General features: G+C 31.3%; 1 protein-coding gene and 1 non-coding gene across 4 annotated transcripts in view; one reads left to right on the top strand and one right to left on the bottom strand.

Annotated features, from left to right (window-relative positions):
• Positions 1-19,893, top strand: part of LOC114342800 (uncharacterized) — a 245,290-nt gene that overhangs the window by 72,765 nt on the left and 152,632 nt on the right. The window lies entirely within an intron of this gene.
• On the bottom strand, positions 9,815-9,885 carry Trnag-gcc (transfer RNA glycine (anticodon GCC)). Its single transcript has one exon. It is a non-coding gene; the product is annotated as a tRNA-Gly (tRNA).

The following is a 19,893-nucleotide window of genomic DNA, read 5'->3' as shown; positions in this document are numbered from 1 at the left end:
TGACTAGTCAAACCCCGATCAGCTATTAAAATGTCGTAATTTGTTAGATTAGGTTTAATAAAACGTCATTTTTTAATTTTAATGTTTATTATTTTGATATTGTCGCAATTAAAATAAAAAAATTAGTGTTTATTCTCACATGTTGAGGCATTATGGCATTTAGAGTTGCAGAATACATTAGACATTTTACACTTACATGATTTTAAAGAGCATTTCTTATTGCAGTAGCATTTTATACAGCCTTGTCCTCCAAATTTAGAATCTTTTATACTAATTTCTCTTATCTTAGAGACAGCTTAACGTCTGGAACATCTTCGAAATTAAGAAAATTCTCTTTACATTCTCTTATTTGATTTCTTGAAAAAAATGTGTTTATTGTTCCATATTTCGTATTAACTCTATATAAACCGTTAATTGTTTTATCTTGTATGATACCCAAAATATTTCGAGCATCTCCTTTGGCTCTATCAAAGCTGGTGATAGGTATTGTTACAGTTTTTCCGATCGAAATTGGAGGAATTTTTTTTCAATTAATTGTTTCATAGGATTAGCCTGGGCATGAAGACCTTCTATCGCCTTTCCTTTATTTATTTTAATCTTTTCTGTCTGTGCACAACGCGTGCATGTATCTTTTCTTTCAAAACCTTCATAGTATGCACCAAGTGTGTTGTCAGCGCACACAACATGTACCACCTGATTACAAATTATGCACGTATGTGCGTCACAGTTCTCTTTTTGGCAAATGCAACAAACCACATCTTAAGAAGTAATCTGAATTGTTTGACAATGTTCTTCTTCTCCTAGTGACGACGGTCCATGGGCTTCGTTAGTATTATGGTGATCCTTAGTTTTTTCTCAGATTGCAACATCTTCTTTCACAGTTCACAATGACATTCTCATTCCATCTGTTTGCGCTAAAATAAAATTCATATGTTTAGTCAAACCAGATTACGTGTAAATAATAATCAAACTCCGTTCGCTCAACTCAGATGCATTTTGACAGATTCATAGTAGGAAACGTACAACACAAAATTTCCTACCTCACAATATTAACAGCTCAAATAAAGTTTCAATAAAAGAAGAAGAATTATTGGAGATATTGGGAGTGTATACTAAACTCATACAATTCTGTGGAATCTATTTCCTCAAAATATTTTTATTCTGTGTAAAAAATTTAATAATTTTTTTAAATATTTAATGTTGCATAATTTTCTCATTTGTTATGGTGTAAATAAATTATAATTATTTAAAAAACTGTAACATTACCTAACCCCAACTTTGATAGAGCTAAAGAAGATGCTCGAAATATTTCCGATATCATACAAGATAAACCAATTAACAGTTTATATATTATATAGAGTTGGTACGAAATACTGAACAATAAGCACACGTTTTTTAAGAAATCAAATAAGAGAATGCAAAGAGAATTAGTACAAAGATTCTAAATTTGGAGGACAAGGCTGTATAAAATGCTACTGCAATAAGAAATGCTCTTTAAAACTATTAAACGTATTCTGCAACTCTAACTGCCATAATGCCTCAACATGTGAGAATAAACACTAATTTTTTAATTTTAATTACGACAATATTAAAATAATAAACATTAAAATTAAAAAACGACGTTTTATTAAACCGAATCTAACAAACTACGACATTTTCATAGCTGATCGGGGTTTGACTAGTCAATTTCATAAAATTTAATTTCGACCTTTGCCTGACCAACTTAGTCTCTCCTAGGTTTGACTACTAGTCAAACCTAGGAGTTCCTGAAATTCGGGCTTTGACTATAAAACACCGATACCACCTGTATAGAAACTTTTATGAAAGTGTGTTTGAATTATCTCACTATGACAGCATTTTTTGTCGTTGCTAAATCTAGCCATATACAGCATATTTTTACATTCAATTAAACACAGTAATTTAAAAAAGTGAATATCTAAAAATAAAACCTGACAAAGAGTCAAATGTCACGAATCTCGAATCCGAATTAGACAACATTCTATTTATAAACAAATTACACAATCGAAGTAAGCGGCGGCAAAGGTCTCGTTTTAAATAAAATAAATCCAACGTATTCTTTGAAGTGTTACATACATTGTATATAGGGACAGTGGTGGCGAATGGGCACTTTTTCTTTTCGTAAATGAAATTTAAAAAATAATATAAATAATCGTACATGCTAAACAGTATTTACAGTACTGGCCAAACAGTGTATATTTAAAAAATCTGACGATTTGAGCGGGGCGTAAGGAAATGGGTGAGTCACAAAGTTTCACAAATAAAGCGAGTATTTCGCGAAATGAACGTCAGATCGAAAAACTACAAAATACACGTATTCAATATTTTTGAAAAATCTATCGAATGGCACCAAACACAACCCCTGGTTACTTTAAAACCTTAAATAGGAGCCCCCAATTTTTCTTGCAATTTTGGACTCTTTATGGAAAACTTTACTTAACTTTTTTTGGTTTTAAGACCTACTCTTCACAACCCAATCAGTCCCCATAACGCTCGAGTAACTGCAAATTTAGCATACTTTCCTCCCCTACTATTGTCATTTTATACATAAAAACTTTTTGTAACATTGATAGTGTACGAGATATTGTTTCAAAATTATTCTTGTGATATTTTTTTTTAAATAATGTAATTAATCCATCGATGTCGTTCATTAAGACAGATATTTGCCTAGAGATCATATACTATTTGTATTTTTTTTAAATCTATGATTACTTCTCTAAAAATATGCCATTTTCGAGTCTTATAATATAATATGAGTATGTTCATATTAACAGGCTGTCGTCGCGCGTACGACCTTCTTTCCTTTCTTCCTCTCATTCGCTTGAAAATGCATCGGTTTCTGCAATGTTTATTTATCGCTCCAATTTAGCCGGAAAGCTCTGCTTTCAGAACTTCATAAAAATTTCATAAGATGAAAACAACTTTGCTACTTACACGGGTAGTGCTTATAGTATGTAGTCGCATTTTCACTTACATTGTGCACTATGAACAATTTAGTAATTATTTATGCGGAGTATATAGGCTATTGATTATGTATTGTAGAAAGCAACTACAACGTTAACGGGGTTTTATTATTTGATATGGTCAATGGATCTCTATATATGAAAAAACCGCGGAGTGCTACCATTTACAGGGGTGCGTTTTTGAGAAATGGGTGAATTAGTCCCTGGGCACAGGTTACATTAGGGTGAGTTCTATGCACTTTTGGTACAAACACGTCTACATAAAAATTGTTTCTGGTTAAATGTCCTATCGAAATATCACTTTTTTAAGTCAAAGATACTTTTTTTTTACAAAAATATATTCAAAAGAAAAAGCACAAAGAAACCCAAAAGAAAGAAATTTTGTTTTTTGTCCCTTAACTTCTGTCCACGGGGATATAGGTATAGATGTTGCTTCACAGAAAACAAACTTACATCTTTTCTCTTTAAAATGCTGCTTAGTAGAGGTCATTACGATTTACAGTTTTCCAAATATGATTTTTCAAAATTTGCCACTCACAGCAATTTTAGGCAATTTTCCTTGTTATTTCGCACATATTTTTCTGTAACTTTTTTCTACGTAACTTTAGATATATGCAATGGTACATGTAATAGGAAGAGAAATGAATTACCTTTAAAATGGTCTACTGCATAACGTTGTGTGGCTTTTTTAAGAGGTTATGGTTTTTCAAGATTTTATACTTTTAACGATTTTTCATATTTCTTACGATTATTTTTTAATTTCTTAATATAACTTTTTTTCTTCTTCATTTAGGTATATATTATATAATAAAAAAGAAAGCTTATTTTGTTTCCTTTAAAACGGTGTATTATAAAAAATTCTAGGATTATTTTTGAATAAAATGCGCTTTATAAGATATGCTTTTTCAAAATGTAGTAAGTACTTGAAACGATTTTTGATTTGAGGATTATTTTTTAAATTTCTTATTATAACTTTTTTATGTGATATGTGTTATGATTGAAATTTATTTTTTAAAGGTATTACTTTGGATCCACTTGACTGGGGCTGATAAACTTCAAAATATAGATTAGGTAATTCAAATATTTACTGTCAAAGCTCCTGCACCACAAGCTTTACTTGAAAAAATAGCATGTAAATGTACCAAAGGATGTACAAAAAACTGCGGTTGTAGGAAGATAGGAATTAGTTGTTCAATATTCTGCAAAGGGTGCATGGGTATTAATTGTGAGAACTCTAAGGTAACTGAGGTGTCAGAGGAAGATATTGAAGCTAATGCTAACGAAGAGACGGACTATGATTTTGAAAAAATTTTAAATGTCAACGTTTAAATAATTTTTAACTAAGTTTTAAGTAATTTTAACTAAAATGATGTTTTCTAAGACTAATGTGTATGTAATTTTTGTAAAAGAAATAATTTTAAATAATACAGGTTAAAAAATATCAAGGAATCAATCGGTTTCCATTATTTAAATATAGATGAGACACCATTTTAAAGAACAGAAAGTAAGCTCTCTTTATTGAGCAATATATAGTATATTCATGTACAAGAAAAAAAAAGTTATAATGAGAAATTTAAAAAATAATCCTAAAATCAAAAATCATTGCAGCTACTTATTACATTTTGAAAAAGCATATCTTATTTAAAAATAATCCTACAATTTTTTATAATACACCATTTTAAAGTAAACACAATAAGATTTCTTTTTTATTATAAAATATAATATATACGTAAATGTAGAAGAAAAAAAGTTATAATGAGAAATTTAAAAAATAATCGTAATATGTAAATATAAAAAATCGTTAAAAGTATAAAATCTTGCAAAAACCATAACCTCTTAAAAATGTCGCACAACGTTATGCAGTAGACCATTTTAAAAGCAATTGATTTCTCTTCCTATTACATGTACCATTGCATACACCTAAAGTTACGTAGAAAAAAGTTACAGAACAATATTTGCGAAATAACAAGGAAAATTACCCAAAATTGCTGTGAGTGGCAAACTTTGAAAAATCATATTTCTAAAACTGTAAATCCTAATGACCTCTACCAAACAGCATTTTAAAGAGGAAAGATGTAAGCTTTTTTCCTGTGAAGCAATGTCTATACCTATATCCCCGTGGACAGAAGTTATGGGACAAAAAACAAAATTTCTTTCTTTTGGGTTTCTTTGTGTTTTTTCTTTTAAATATATTTTTGTAAAAAAAAGTATCTTTGACTCTAAAAAGAGATATTTAGATAGGAAATTTAACCAGGAACAATTTTTATGTAGACGTGTTTGTACCAAAAGTGCATAGAACTCACCCTAATGTAACCTGTGCCTAGGGACTAATTCACCCATTTCTCAAAAACGCACCCCTGTAAATGGTAGCACTCCGCGGTTTTTCCATATATAGATGTCCATTGACGATATGAAATAATAAAACCCCGTTAACGTTGTAGTTCCTTTTAGCTATCTTATTTTGAATATAATCAATAGCCTAATATTTCAGTCAAATAAACATGTCTCTACTGTCTAAGATTATTACTATTAAACGTATTCGTATATTAACTTATCACAACTTATTTGTTTAATTACTACCATTTACAACCGTAATGAAATAATGATACTAATAAAATACTAATAAAGAGATAATGAATCATGGAAAGTATCCAGACGATTCCTATTATTCTCTCTACTACTAGTATCATTCCGAATAATCTTCTAGAGAACATAAAATAGCTGGGTCTTAGTGAACATCACTATAAAAACGATGCAGAAAGCGATAAGTACTGCTCTCGATATCCAGACGTGTAAGCAAATTTTTGGGAGATATCCCGGCATATCAAGCAACTAGGGCCAGATATCACGGAAAGAATCTCCTAAGAGCTCTTACCTTTTGATACTTAGTACAGCTCCCTTTTGATACCTAGTACAAATCCTCTCTGCATAGAGTTTAGGTGGGTGTACGACCGACCACAGAGTTTCTCATCGGCCATGGTTCGCTCCGGGAGCTGCAGTATGGAACGCATTACATAAAATAACGGGAGTGAATAAGGCCCGGCGCAAATTGAACCTAAGCGAGACACAACCTGCACCGGCTAAACAAGCTTTCAACATGTAAACAAGTTAAATCCACAGCTTAGATGTTACCTAGGGCAGATTAGCTAAATATTTTAAACATCCATATTTAATGTAGCTTTTTAAACCAATGTTTCCTTGACGGAATTCTTTTACTGGGCTTTGACCCACATATTTTTGTTAAACACTATCTTTGTGGTTAGCATGTACATTAAGCACTGATGATGACTGGTAAACCAGTCGAAAACTAGTTATGTGATTTTGATGTGGCCCTTTGGAGGGTTTTTAAATATACCTTTTATACAGGATTTTACTGTTTTTTTGTATTACATGGTATACAGCCAACCACAGGAAAACTTTTTCCTTGTGAATTTTTATATTTGAGGAATATAAGTTATGACCGAGCAGTAGGGGAGAGATTATTTTAAATATGTAGGTATTATGTGCAGAAATAAAATACTCAGTGTAAGATATCTTTTTATGCACCCGCTTATGATCAAATTCGATGTCTTCGAAAGTCATACCGCTACGAGTACTAGGGCGTGTAAGATATTTTTAAAACGTTACTAGTTACAAGTACGGAAATACCGATTTTACGTTGCCTACTCAATTCAGTACAAGGATCAGATACATCAGTATTTGTACTCAGTACCACTGAGAACCGGTATCAAAAGTAACCGTTACATGTCCGCACTGATTTTGCCCGTCTCTATTCGCCACGTCGATAGCCAACGGTTGGGTTAGATTGTGTTCAATATGCGGCACGCTAGAAAAATAAATGCACGGGTCACCCGTCCCGCTGGCGCAGGTTGTGTCTCGCTTAGGTTCAATTTGCGTCGGGCCTAACTGTCTGAGTGACTGGTGTGTACCTGAGCGATGTAGTGTAAGCGTGACTCACGACAACTAGTGATGCTCCCCGCCCATTGCCTCAGTTGCATCGGTTTGCGTTACAGGACTCACTAGTGTCCTTTCTCCTTCTCTGTAAGATATAGAAGCTATAGGTGTTGATATCTGAAACTCCATGTCGAAGGGAAAACACGCGATATTAGTTCACGTTATGTTTCTTTCTGTATTAAAGTTTTGTTAACTATTGTTATTTTTAATTAAACGCTTTTATTTAGTTCAATAGATTGCGTCAAATCTTTAGACATTAATTTGACTGCCTTTTCTTCAATGCAAATGAATGAAAATTTGCAGACATATGCATTCGCGGGAACAATACACGAATAGTCAATAAAAAAAATTTTCATGTTTATTAACTGTTTAAATAAAAAAAAAACGATTTTAATGAAAAATGCTTAAATTCTCTTGTTTTTTACAATGTAGAAACTTGAAACTTTTACGGATTGTAGCTAATGATATGAACTATACATAATTTCACTTTTTACGTTAATTGTTTACGTTATGCTTCATAAATGAACAATAAAATTTTAAATTTTGAACGCTCATATTTGTTTATATAAAAATAGGCGCTTATTCGTGTCAAATCTCAATATGATACGAAACAAAAGTTCAACCAAAACTCGAACTCAAAAAATTCGTGTTTTTATCGTAGTCTTAGAAAAACCACCGGTAGCGACGTTTTGTACTAAAATTAACATTAGAATTCGTTTTGACGTAATAATTAAACGCCTTTCTTTAATTCAATCGTTTGGGTCAAATCTTTGGACGTTAATGTGAGTGCCTTTTCTTTAATGCAAATGACTAAAAATTTGCAGACATATGCATTCGCGGAAACAATATACGAATAGTCAATAAAAAAAATGTTTATGTTTAATAATTGTTTAAATTAAAAACAATTTTAAAGGAAAATGTTTAAATTCGCTTGTTTTTTTACAATGAAGAAACTTGAAATTTTTACAGTTTGTAGCTAATTATATGAACTACTTATACATAATTTCACTTTTTACGTTAACTGTTTACGTTATGCTTCATAAATAAACAATAAAGTTTCAAATTTTTTGCCGGTTCCGCCGACTACTTTTCATGACGATATATTTTAGTGTTTGAAAAGTGTAAGACTAAAAAGTAATAACTAAAAAAAATATGAAAAAAAGTTTTTAAGAAACACTTTTCTTTAGTTACGAGTGACTAAAATTAAAAATATTATAAAAAAATCAACTAAAAAGCAGAAAATAAAATAAATTGAAAAAATCTAACACATTCGTTAAAGAAAAGCGTGGGGCGAAAACCGTTTATTCGATGAAGACGCGCCAGGCTTTTCTTTGACGAATGTGTTAGATTTTTTCAATTTTTTTTTTATTTTTTGCTCTTTAGTTGATTTTTTTATATTTTTAATTTTAGTCACTCCTAACTAAAGAAAAGCGTTTCTTAAATACTTTTTTTTCATATTTTTTTATTTATTGTTAATCTAGTACAGTTTCAGTCAAAACAAAACACATGTTAAAGAAACGTCTATTTTCTTTGTTTTTAAAGATATCAGGGAAAATAAAAAATAATAATGTTTAGAAAACATAAGTCTACAACATGATTTCAATATATTTGTGACTAGCTTTGTACACTGTTCTCCCTACAGGATGTCTCAAACTTGTCATAAGAAAAATACTTTCTTCGTGGATATGAAATCAACACACTCCACTACAACATCATGAGGTATTTCGTTTTGTTATTAGAATACATATAATCGATAAGGGTTGCAGTACGAGATGTGATCCTAGCCGGCTGATCTGTCTATAGCTTGATATAACGATCTTAAACATTGAGCATAAAACAATCGAATACATCAGTGGTTCCCACCCAGGGCCTATTTTACCACTAGGCCCGTGAGGCACCTGCCTCGGGCCCCTATTTTAATGGGGCCCGGAAAGATAACCAAAAAAACATTTTTATTACAATAACAAAATAAATTTTCAAAATTCTTTCATTTTACGAACAGGAAATGATAAATGATAACAATAAGAGTTATAATTAAACAATGTTTAATTAGGTATTGTTTAAGGCATATGCGCAAAATGTCGCCTGTCAAAATGCTCAATGTGTTTTAAATGTATTCATTTTTGTCGAATCGTGAGAAAACTAATAAGTATTTTTGAAAAATTTAATCGCAGAATGAAAGATTACGTTATTACCGAGGGTAAGTCTTTTAGAATAAACAAAAAGTTTTTTCGAATGAGGTATTTAAAATTAAAAATCACACTAAATTTTCTCTTTTTTTCACCCCAGTAACTTATTAAAACAAACATAAAAGTTTTCAGGGACTTTCTACCCTCCATAATATTTCATTCTCCGTTTAAATTTTTCAAAAATACGTACATATTAGTTTTCTCAGGATTCGAGAAAAATGAATGAATTTAAAACACACTGAAACTTTTGATAGGCGACATTTTGCGCCTATGCTCTATTAAATATAAATTTTATTTATCGTTAATAAAAATTAAAATTTGTGGTGCAACTAACTATATTTCTATTAATTAATTAAATTTATTAAAAAAGTTATTATTATTAAATTATATTTAGGGGCCCGAAAATTGCGTAGTGCCTCGGGCCTGATTTGAAATAAAATAGGCTCTGTTCCCACCAACGTTTTATGTCTGGCGACCCACCTTCCGATGTTTTTTCATATTCGCGACCCACCCCTCACCCACGATGATATAAATATATGTACGTTATTCAGCTACTAAGAGCCACGCCGCGACCCACCTGAAATAAGACCGCGATCCACCGGTTGAGAAATGCTGGAATACATAATGAAAATACAAAAGTAGAGAAAAAAACTACATAGGTATGTATTTAAAATAATAAATAAAAAAGGATGCATCGGCCGGGAATCGAACCCGGGCCGCCCGCGTGGCAGGCGAGCATTCTACCACTGAACCACCGATGCTGTGTCCCTCAGTGAACTTCTTCGCAATTTATTCGAACAGAATGTAGTATTAATTTGTGCTTTTGCATTAATTAATTATTAATAATGTATAATATGTTTACATAAATTGTTGTTACTTATTAAGAGTGTCATATACTAAGTATAAGGAAGCGCAATGAAAATGTGATTTTTTTTTTGTTTTTATTGAACCAGCCGAACTTTTTTAAGCGGAAACTACTTAGTAAAAGTGTTAAATAAATAAAAGTGTAACAATTTAAAAAAGAAACTATAAATAGGATATGAAAGAGCGATATTGGGTAGGCTATTTTACAAAGCAAAAATGAAATTGTTTAATAGAAAATAAAATAAAAGTAATGGCATAGCATAACAGATAGGTACAAGATAGTATAACGTTCTAAAATGATTATAAATGATTATAAAAAATAAGTTCTAAATTCTAAATGATATAAACGTACGGATACAGACAATCGTCAGATATCTGACCTCTAATAATCACAGGAATAAGCCGAATCTTGCTGAAAATGTCAATTTTGGGACCCAAAAAAGATGTAAAAAAATTTGCCACTCCCACCCCGGGCTTCCCCCCCAAAACCCACTCGCAATGGGGGAAGGGGAAATGGAAAACATCGATTTACCAATAATCTCTACGCACCGAAGAAAAGTATATCTCAAATAAGAAATGCAGCTGAGATAATTTTGAACAAAAATGTTTATTAGCACTTTTTGAATCACCGGTCGGTTCTAGCGTTTTTTCTGAGAGGACGGTTCATTCTACACCAAAAATGCTAATAAACATTTACGAGAAAGGTGGCAATATTGGGCAGCATTTTTTTTTTAAACAAATACAGATCTTTTGTTATGGGCCGATGGCCTTAATGATGATAGATATGTACTTATCTATATTAGGAAATGTCTGGAAGGATATGTGTTACCTTATATGAATTTGTTAGTTTAAAATCTTCTCCAAGATGCATGGTGGACAACATTAATAACTGGGTGAAACACAGAAGAGTAGAATGGAATGGCCACATAAGCCGAATGACAACAAATAGAGTAGTAAGGACAGCGAGAGACGGTTCCCCAATAGGAAGACGATCAGTGGGAAGACCACGAAAAAGATGGAATGACAACTTAGTGAAGCCACATTGAAAAACAGACAGAGTCATGTCTACATAAAAAGAAAAAGAAGAAGAAGAAAATCTTCTCCTAATACAGGATAATGCTCTGCCGAACATAATAACAATGCAACTATTTACAGATGTTGGTGTTTAATTACCAGTAGGTATGGCCTCCTTAAAAGTTCAGAACTTAATCCGTTTTAGAGCATTTGTAAGACATCTTAAGAAGGGTAGTTAGGTAACATTATGGTGAATTTGAAACTGTGGTAGCGTTAGAAAAGGCGCTAATAAACGAGTGGAAACAAATAACGCAAATTGATATTAATAACAAATACCGCAAATAATTGATAGCTGCTTTGATCCAGACTATGCCAGAAAGAATGAGAACTGTCGTTCGAGCTCAAAGAAGGAAATACTCAATTTTAATATCCACATTTTAGAAATATTTTATGATATTTATTTGAAATATGTAAATATTTACTTGTTCTTACATTAGTCAATGTTTTGGAATTGAAGTTTTTCTAATACTTTTTATGTTAGTTAAAATAAGCTCAGTGTCCAGTTACTTTTTTGGGTCAGTACCTATATTTATATAAATATATATTGTATAAATCCTTCAATTTCTTTTCATCTCCTCAATTGACTGGCACAGAACACTGAACAGTTTGGACATAATATCTTACTTTTTATTTTAAAATACATAAATTTAGTTTTTTCAGTTTTAACATATTTCCAGCTGTCGTCTCATTTTCCGGCTTTTTTAAATTAATTTTATAACGTCTCAAACCATTAGGGAACCAATCGTCGACAACATCCAATAAAAATAGTATCACGTTTCAATTGCTTCTTTTTCCTAGAACTACCCAATTACATGTGATAAATGTCAAAACCGCAGCGTGAACTAGTATTTTTCTTTTGATATTAACGGGTTATATATAGCGGTCTATTTATTAAACTAAGGAAGTGACGGCACTTTTCCCACTTGAGAATTAAAAAATCAACCGGAAACCATGTTGCTTTCTTACAGATTCTTTTGATGCACAGTGGCTTACCTATCCCATCATTATGGTGCTGAAAAGCGTGAATATCATTAATCTTACTATTGATTTTCTGTCTACATTAGCAGAAGAACAACAAGGTTTTAGGTCGGGAAGACCGTGCACCGATGCTATATTTATGATGAGGCAATTCTAGTAATTTGACAGTGTTAAATTAAAGAAAGTTATCCATTTATTGTACTCAAGAAAGGTACCTCTAGGAATAATTAAAACGATCGAATATATCTACCAAAACAACACAATAAAAATAAAAGTAGAAGAAACACTAACAACTTACGAACTAACTGACCCAATTGAAGCTGGCAATGGGATAAGACATGGAGATTCTCTTAGTCCTCTATTTAGTCTAGGCGCCAGAGGGGTCACCGTGTCCCTTTTAATTCTGATGGACAAACTCAACGGTTTCTTATGGATTTTGGCTGCTGATTATGAATTTCGAGGGTGGATTTCGATCCGAGCGGTCAAAAAATTGTTATAAACAATTTAATTGTTTATAAGGCTCTGGCACATACTAAAAGAGATACAAAAAAATGTTTCAAATAAAATTTGTTCCTTAATAAAAAATAAAGAAAAAAACGTTTACTAAACTCAAATACAATAATTAGAACTCAAGATATTGTAAAATTAGTGCACAATGCAAATTTCAAATTGTAAAATAAGTATTTTCGAAGCTTTATCGATCGTATCTCGGCTTCTACTTATGCAAATGAGCATTAAAAGATCTCGTTTTAAAGCTTAATTAATAGGTTTCCAAACATAGTTTGTTAAATTATGTTGTCTTCATTTGTTTTAAAGTTATACCCTTTTGAATTTATAATTTTCTTAAAAAAATTGTATATTAATTATTGGTTTACAAGGATTTCAAGTGAATTTGAAAACATTTATACTTTAATGAACAATAATGATAGACGAACTCAAAAGGAACAATTTGAGCTTACGAAAATGTTCGTAAGTTTATTTTTGGCCAAGATATCGATATTTTAATGGTGCGCTATGAGGTGCAAGATCGGGTCACAGTTAAGTAATATCGCGGTAAAGACACCGATCGACTGCTCTCGTGTTACATTATTTTGCTCAGGAGGCCTTGCCTATTCTTAATAAATAATATCAGCTGACTTTTTAGTTATATTACTGAAATATTAGTTTTTAATGTTTTTTTCTCTCATTTAATACAAAAAATAGAAGACAACGTAAATATAATGACAGGTTATACGATGTACAGTATGATGATTTAATATAAGAATTATATAAAATTTTATTAGGATCTTCAAAAATGAAAAATGAAGATAACGTATATATACATAGAAATTATAATTTGCATGGAGAAGTTAGCACGTGAACATTTACACTGTGAGCATGAGCCGATCTTGCTCCTCGTAGCGCGCCATTAAAATATCGATATCTTGGCCAAAAATAAACTTACGAACATTTTCGTAAGCTTAAATTGTTCCTTTTCAGTTCTTCTATCATTATTGTTAATTAAAGTATAACTGTTTATGGCTCAAATTTGCTTGAAACCCTTATAAACAAGTTAATGTCCAATTTTTTTAAGAAAATTATAACTTCAAACGGGTATAACTTTAAAACAGATAAAGACAAAGTAATTTAACAAACTTTGTTTGGAATTCTATTAACTAAGCTTTAAAATGAGACCTTCTAAGGCTCATTTGCATGCGTATTAGCCAAGTTACGATCGATAAAGCTTCGAAAAATACTTATTTTGCAATTTATAATTTGCATTGTGCACAAATATTCCAATATCTTGAGTTCTAATTATTGGATTTGAGTTTAGTGAACGATTTTTTCTTCGTTTTTTATTAAGGAACAAATTTTATTTGAAACATTTTTTTGTATTTCTTTTAGTTTGTGAGCCAGAGCCTTATAAACAATTAAATTGTTTATAACAATTTTTCGACCACTCGGATCGAAATCCACCCTCTAAATTCGTAATCAGTAGACAAAAATACATAAGAAACCGTTGCGTTTGTCCATCAGAATTGAAAAGGACACAGTGACCTCTATTTGGCGCCTAGACTAATTGTTTAACCTTAACCTGATCATAGATGAAATAAGAAAAAAGTAGGAACTAAAAAAAACTTACCAAATTAATATAATCGTTAGAAAATTTAACATTTCCATGCATTTCCCCAAAATAGGCCAAATGCATGGTTATAACAGCAAATCTACTAAGATGTAAATTAAAGTTGGACGGTCAGATAATAGAACAAGTCATGGAGTTTAAATATCTAGAGCATTACTCTATCACTCTACGGAAAGCTCGGCACAGAAGTGTAAGATCAAATGAATAAAGCAAACAGAGCCGCAGGTTTCCTGAGTGAAACAAATATGGAGAAATAAAAAAATCAGAAAAGAAATTAAAGACAGAATTTAAAAAAGAGTCATCAGACCAATATTGACATAGGTACGCGGCAGAAACACGACCTGATACAAAGAGGACAAAAAGAATCCTAAAAAAAGCAAGGATGAAAACCCTTCGAAAAATCGATGGTAAGACAATATGGGATAGGGCTAGAAGTGCAGATTTACGACGGAGATGCAAGGTGGACAACATTAATAACTGGGAAAACAGAAGAGTAGAATGGAACGACCACCTAAGTCGAATGATACCAAATAGAGTAGTAAGGACGGCGAGAGACGGTTCCCCAATAGTAAGACGATCAGTGGGAACACCACGAAAACGGTGGAATGACAAATTACTGGAGATACATTGAATAAACAGACAGAGTCATGCCTACACAAAAAGAAGACGACGAAGAAGGGGATATTCTGTCTTTATGAAACTAAAGCTGTAAGAATGAAGAGAAGAAAGAAGTTGCGTTGGTATAAACAATGGTTTTTATTAGTTTTTTTTTTTTATTTTTGTTTTAATTACGTTAATGCCCTTAGAAACTGTCACCTCCCTGTGACAACTAGCATTGTAAAATGGTATTGGCCAGATTTACCTACCTCTCTGTCCATGTGAAAAACTACGAAGCTATTTATGTAAATTCTGTAAAAAAGTGGAGTAGTCTTTTCTCTAAGACATGTATCCATTTGAGTGATTTCTTTGATATCTAAGATCAGCAGTTTGTAACATTTTTTATTTTTTTTTATAGCATTGTAAAATGGTATTGGCCAGATTTACCTACCTCTCTGTCCATGTGAAAAACTACGAAGCTATTTATGTAAATTCTGTAAAAAAGTGGAGTAGTCTTGTCTCTAAGACATGTATCCATTTATGAGTGATTTCTTTGATATCTAAGATCAGCAGTTTGTAACATTTTTTATTTTTTTTTATAATATATTGTTATATAATTTTATGGGAAAAATTTAGAAAATTAATTTATGTCAGAGACCACGAGATCATAGATTTTCATCGCCCTATATATGACCAAAAATTGTAAATAGTATAATTTAGTTAGTACACAGTGTTTCGCGGAAAGTGAAAATCGTTAGTGATTTGTTAATGGTTCTCTGAACGGACTTACACATTTATGCGGTAGCATTAGAAAGTACATTTAGTTCGCTTAGAAGTTAACAATAGGACGTTTATAAATGATTCTTAGAAGGAGAGACGATAAATACGATGGTTGAGTTTTAGAATATAAGGTTTTTTGTTTAGCATGTAGAAAAACAAGAGTAATTTTGGTGTCTCCTGGAATTTGATAAAACGGAAAAGTTGTATACAAAAATAATCTGTTCTTGAGAAATGAAAGTATGGATGTAATGTGTAGAGAGGATGTTTTGTGACTGGCGAGAAAGACGGATGGAAGGGGAAGAGAGTGTTGAGTCTGAGTTTGAGGGGAGAAAAAGTTTCACTGTGTAAAGAAGATCTGAAAAGACCAGTCCAGTTTTTGAAAAGTAGTAAGTTTGTGTAAAGTGGTGAAGTTGGTGGCCGTGATAAGCAGAATCGTGTTAAAACAAATCGTTGATCGAGTTGAGAAGTTCAATATCCTCGTGTCCGAAGAGATTCCAGTTTTCTTTCTGGAACGAGTAGCCGGGTTATATCAGTTTGCACAAGATATCGAGCAGAGAGAAAATTGAGGAGAGATTACGAGTGAGCTGTTGTTTATTTGTGAAACAGCTTGTACGAGAAGGACCGTCATAGCATCCATGGAGCACGTGTGGGAGAATCCAGGACTATACAATCCATAAGAGGAAGGAAATAAGAGAAAAAAAGGTTAGTCAGATTATTTGTAAAAAGAAGAGAGTGTTGTATACCACATACCATATTTTTTTGTTATTAAACAGTTCTACAGCATAGCATAGTTTTTAATAAATTCAAAGAATAAATAAGTACCTAATCTATTCAAAAGAGAAAATTAAATTTTGTTTTTTTGTATAATACTAAGTAGTCTACCGAATCATTTAAATAAAATTTTTGTAAAAAAAGGAGATAGCAGAATTAAAGATCAATTTATTAGATAAGAAATAGTAACAACAAATCTTATAACAACATTTAAATCTTATATATAGGTTCTTATAGGTTCTTGACATCTTTCCGAAGAAGCAAAAAGGAACTTCTCGGTAGATTTTGTTGGAAGCCAGACGTGTGTACCTTGGCGATTTCTTTGACCATTTGTTGAAATAAAGTTTAACCATTTGTTGAAATAAATTGTTCTTGTCTTAAGCTGATTTATTTATTTCTTTTACTCACAACAAGTTCCCCGATTGAGTATTAAATTTTAAAAAAATTCTGAGTTTTATTGCTACTAGACAGAAAGATCAGACTGCATAAACCTTAGGTTAGTGTGTGGACTATTTCCACTGAACATATTCATTGTTCATTTATATAATGTGTTGGCAAGTCAACAATTGTAACTTAAATATATTTTACATTTTTGTTTTCAACAACTGCAAATTACATTATTGTCAAAAAAAATTGCAATACAAACTGTAAAATTAATAAAAACATATTTTTAGTAGGTTCTTCTTTTCTTTTTGGGATTTTTTTTATTCTCCTCTATCGCGTTTTCATAAAACCATCTATACTCTTCGGGAACAAATTTTATTCGGTCTCTTAAATTTCCCAGTTTTTCCAAACTCAAACTACCAGTTGTATTTTCCAGTCTTCTTGGTATATATTCAGTTGTGGTCAGATGGGCTGTCCTTTTTTTTTTTCTTAAATCTACTTGCTGAAATGACATGTAGTCATTAAGGTATCTATGTCTTATAGATAGAATCTAAATTCGTCCACTCTTATCTATTTTACTTAACACGAAAATTAACCTTTTGATTTGAAGTGAAGTGAAAAAATTCTCCATATTTACACATTTCACATGGATAAAGGTTATATGTCAAAATGCGATCTTGGACATAGTACCTTTATTCACTAGAATTCGAAAATCTAGTGGGACATATTGCTTTAATACCTTCCTGTTATTTTTATTTAGCTAAAAATAGATTATTTTAAAATTTTACAAGGTGAAACAACATATGAACAAAAACCTAATAAAACAATTTTCTCAAAAAATGTGACATATGACCTTTATACACTTATGTCTTCAACTGTAAATGTTGATGTCATTTTTTGTTACAAGATCAAGTTTCTTAACTCACTTGAGGGACCGCAGACGTTCGAATACAATAAGCGTCTCTTTGCAACGACAGTGAAGTCAAATTTACTAAGTAACAAGACATTTACACTACACACACATTAGGTACACATTACTCCCCCTGAGCTAGTGATCTGATTGCGACTGGATGAATGATTAATGTCAATGTCATCGCCAAAAACAAGTTTTTTAAGTTTTCTTCTTTTATTTACAAAAAGTTATGTGGCGTCCTTTTCCTATATTTTTCTCCTTATCTGTGGTATTTAATTTGTTGTGTTGAACCAAACACCAATTTCAAAAGATAGTTTCAAAGTCACGACGCGTTCTCCATCAACCATCTAGCTGCCGTTCGCATTATAGCGACCTTTCTAGCTAAATCAAAACAAAAAAGTTTGGCAAGTTTAGCTTTAGAGAGTGCGGAAGTTTAAGTGTTTGATGAATAGATACATTTTCAAGTAAAAGTTTAGTCCAGGGATTTCAGAATTATAAGATAAATTTTATTTTTTATGACTTTCTTTGATCTATGTTAGAGTTAGAATACAAGAATAGCTCTATAGATTGTAGATTTTTTGTTTATGTACCAGCTTATTTTTAATTTAGCGTATCTCGCTTATACTATACATTTCCTACGTAAATTTTTCATTTTAGAATAATTATAGTTGTTGATTTTTCAGCGATGAAAAGTCCTTACCTTGATTTTTAATTTCTTCGATATGTTTGACAGTAGGTTTTCCAGTGGAATACTCTTACTGAATCAAAGTGTTAGGAAATAATTTAATGTTAAGAATATGTATATAAAAAAGACTGTTTTTGTTTTATTACTATTTTACTTTTCTCCTGATAACCTTTTAATCCCTCTGCTGGTGCCGTACTCTAGACACTAGGCATTATACTTGTTGAATTATGCGCAAGGATTCTTCTGCTGCTCTTCTTATTATTTTATTGATATCAAGTATATCGCACCAGTTTCTTATGATTAACTATTTAGATGGGAAATAAGCCACAATTAAATTGAAAAAATAATTTTATTAACGTTTCGACGCCCAAATCTGGTGTCGTTGTCAAGAAAAAGAACAATATAGGGTACTACGTAAACTTGAATTGGAAAAGTCTAATCAAATTGAACAGAACATCAGTAAAGAGGAAATAAAAGCTTTAAAAACTTTAAGAAATGATGACTCCATAACAATCCTACCAGCGGATAAAGGCAATGCAGCTGTAATAATGAATAAAATACAATATGAGGACAAAATTACAGATCTAATTTGGACCTTATACCAAATTAACGAAGGATCCAACGAAGACACTGGAAAACAAAATATATAGAACTTTATTCAAATTTAAAAATGATCTAACATACTATCAAAGAAAATTAATGACACCTCACTACAGTAAGACACCACATTTTTATGGAGTGCCGAAAATTCATAAAGCGAACATATAATATAATACCAGTTAGACCCATTTGTAGTACCATCAATTCTCCTTGTAGTGAACTATCAAAATTTTTATTAAACATTATAAATCCATTTGCTAATAATGATGACACATTTATAAAAAATACAAAACATTTTTAAACAAATTATCAACTATTGAATTTAATCCAAATAATATTTTAGTAAGTTTTGACATAAACAGTTTATTTACAAATGTGCCATTATATCAAACTTTAAACATAATCAAAACGAAATTAGAGAATGATAATACATTGACAACTAGAACAAGACTAAATGTATCAGCTATAATGGAGTTATTGACATTATGTACTAATAATACCTATTTTCAGCTAAATAATGAATTCTATAAACAAAATTTTGGTCTAGCAATGGGCTCTTATTTATCTCCATTATTGACTAATATATTTATGGAGGATTTCGAAACGAATATCATTTCTAAACAAAATTTAAAACACACAGTATGGTGGAGATATGTAGATGATGTGTTTTCAATATGGCCTCATAGATCAGAATTGTTGGATACATTCCTGAATATTATAAACGATCAAGAAGAGACAATAAAATTTACAATGGAAAAGGAATACAATAACACTTTGCCTTTCCTCGATGTTTTAGTATCAAAGAAGGATACTGGATATGAGACTCAAGTGTATAGAAAACCAACACACACCAACAGATATCTCAATTACAAATCAAATCACATCAACGTTAAAAAGGGAATCATTAAATCCTTATATGATAGAGCCAAAATTACTTGTTCTAACAAAAATTCATTTTTAGAAGAAAACAATTGTTAACATCTGTTTTATTAAAAAATGAT

Source organism: Diabrotica virgifera, chromosome 5 (assembly GCF_917563875.1).
Source record: "Diabrotica virgifera virgifera chromosome 5, PGI_DIABVI_V3a".
Lineage (NCBI taxonomy): Eukaryota > Metazoa > Arthropoda > Insecta > Coleoptera > Chrysomelidae > Diabrotica > Diabrotica virgifera.
This window is presented reverse-complemented; position numbering and strand designations above follow the sequence as displayed.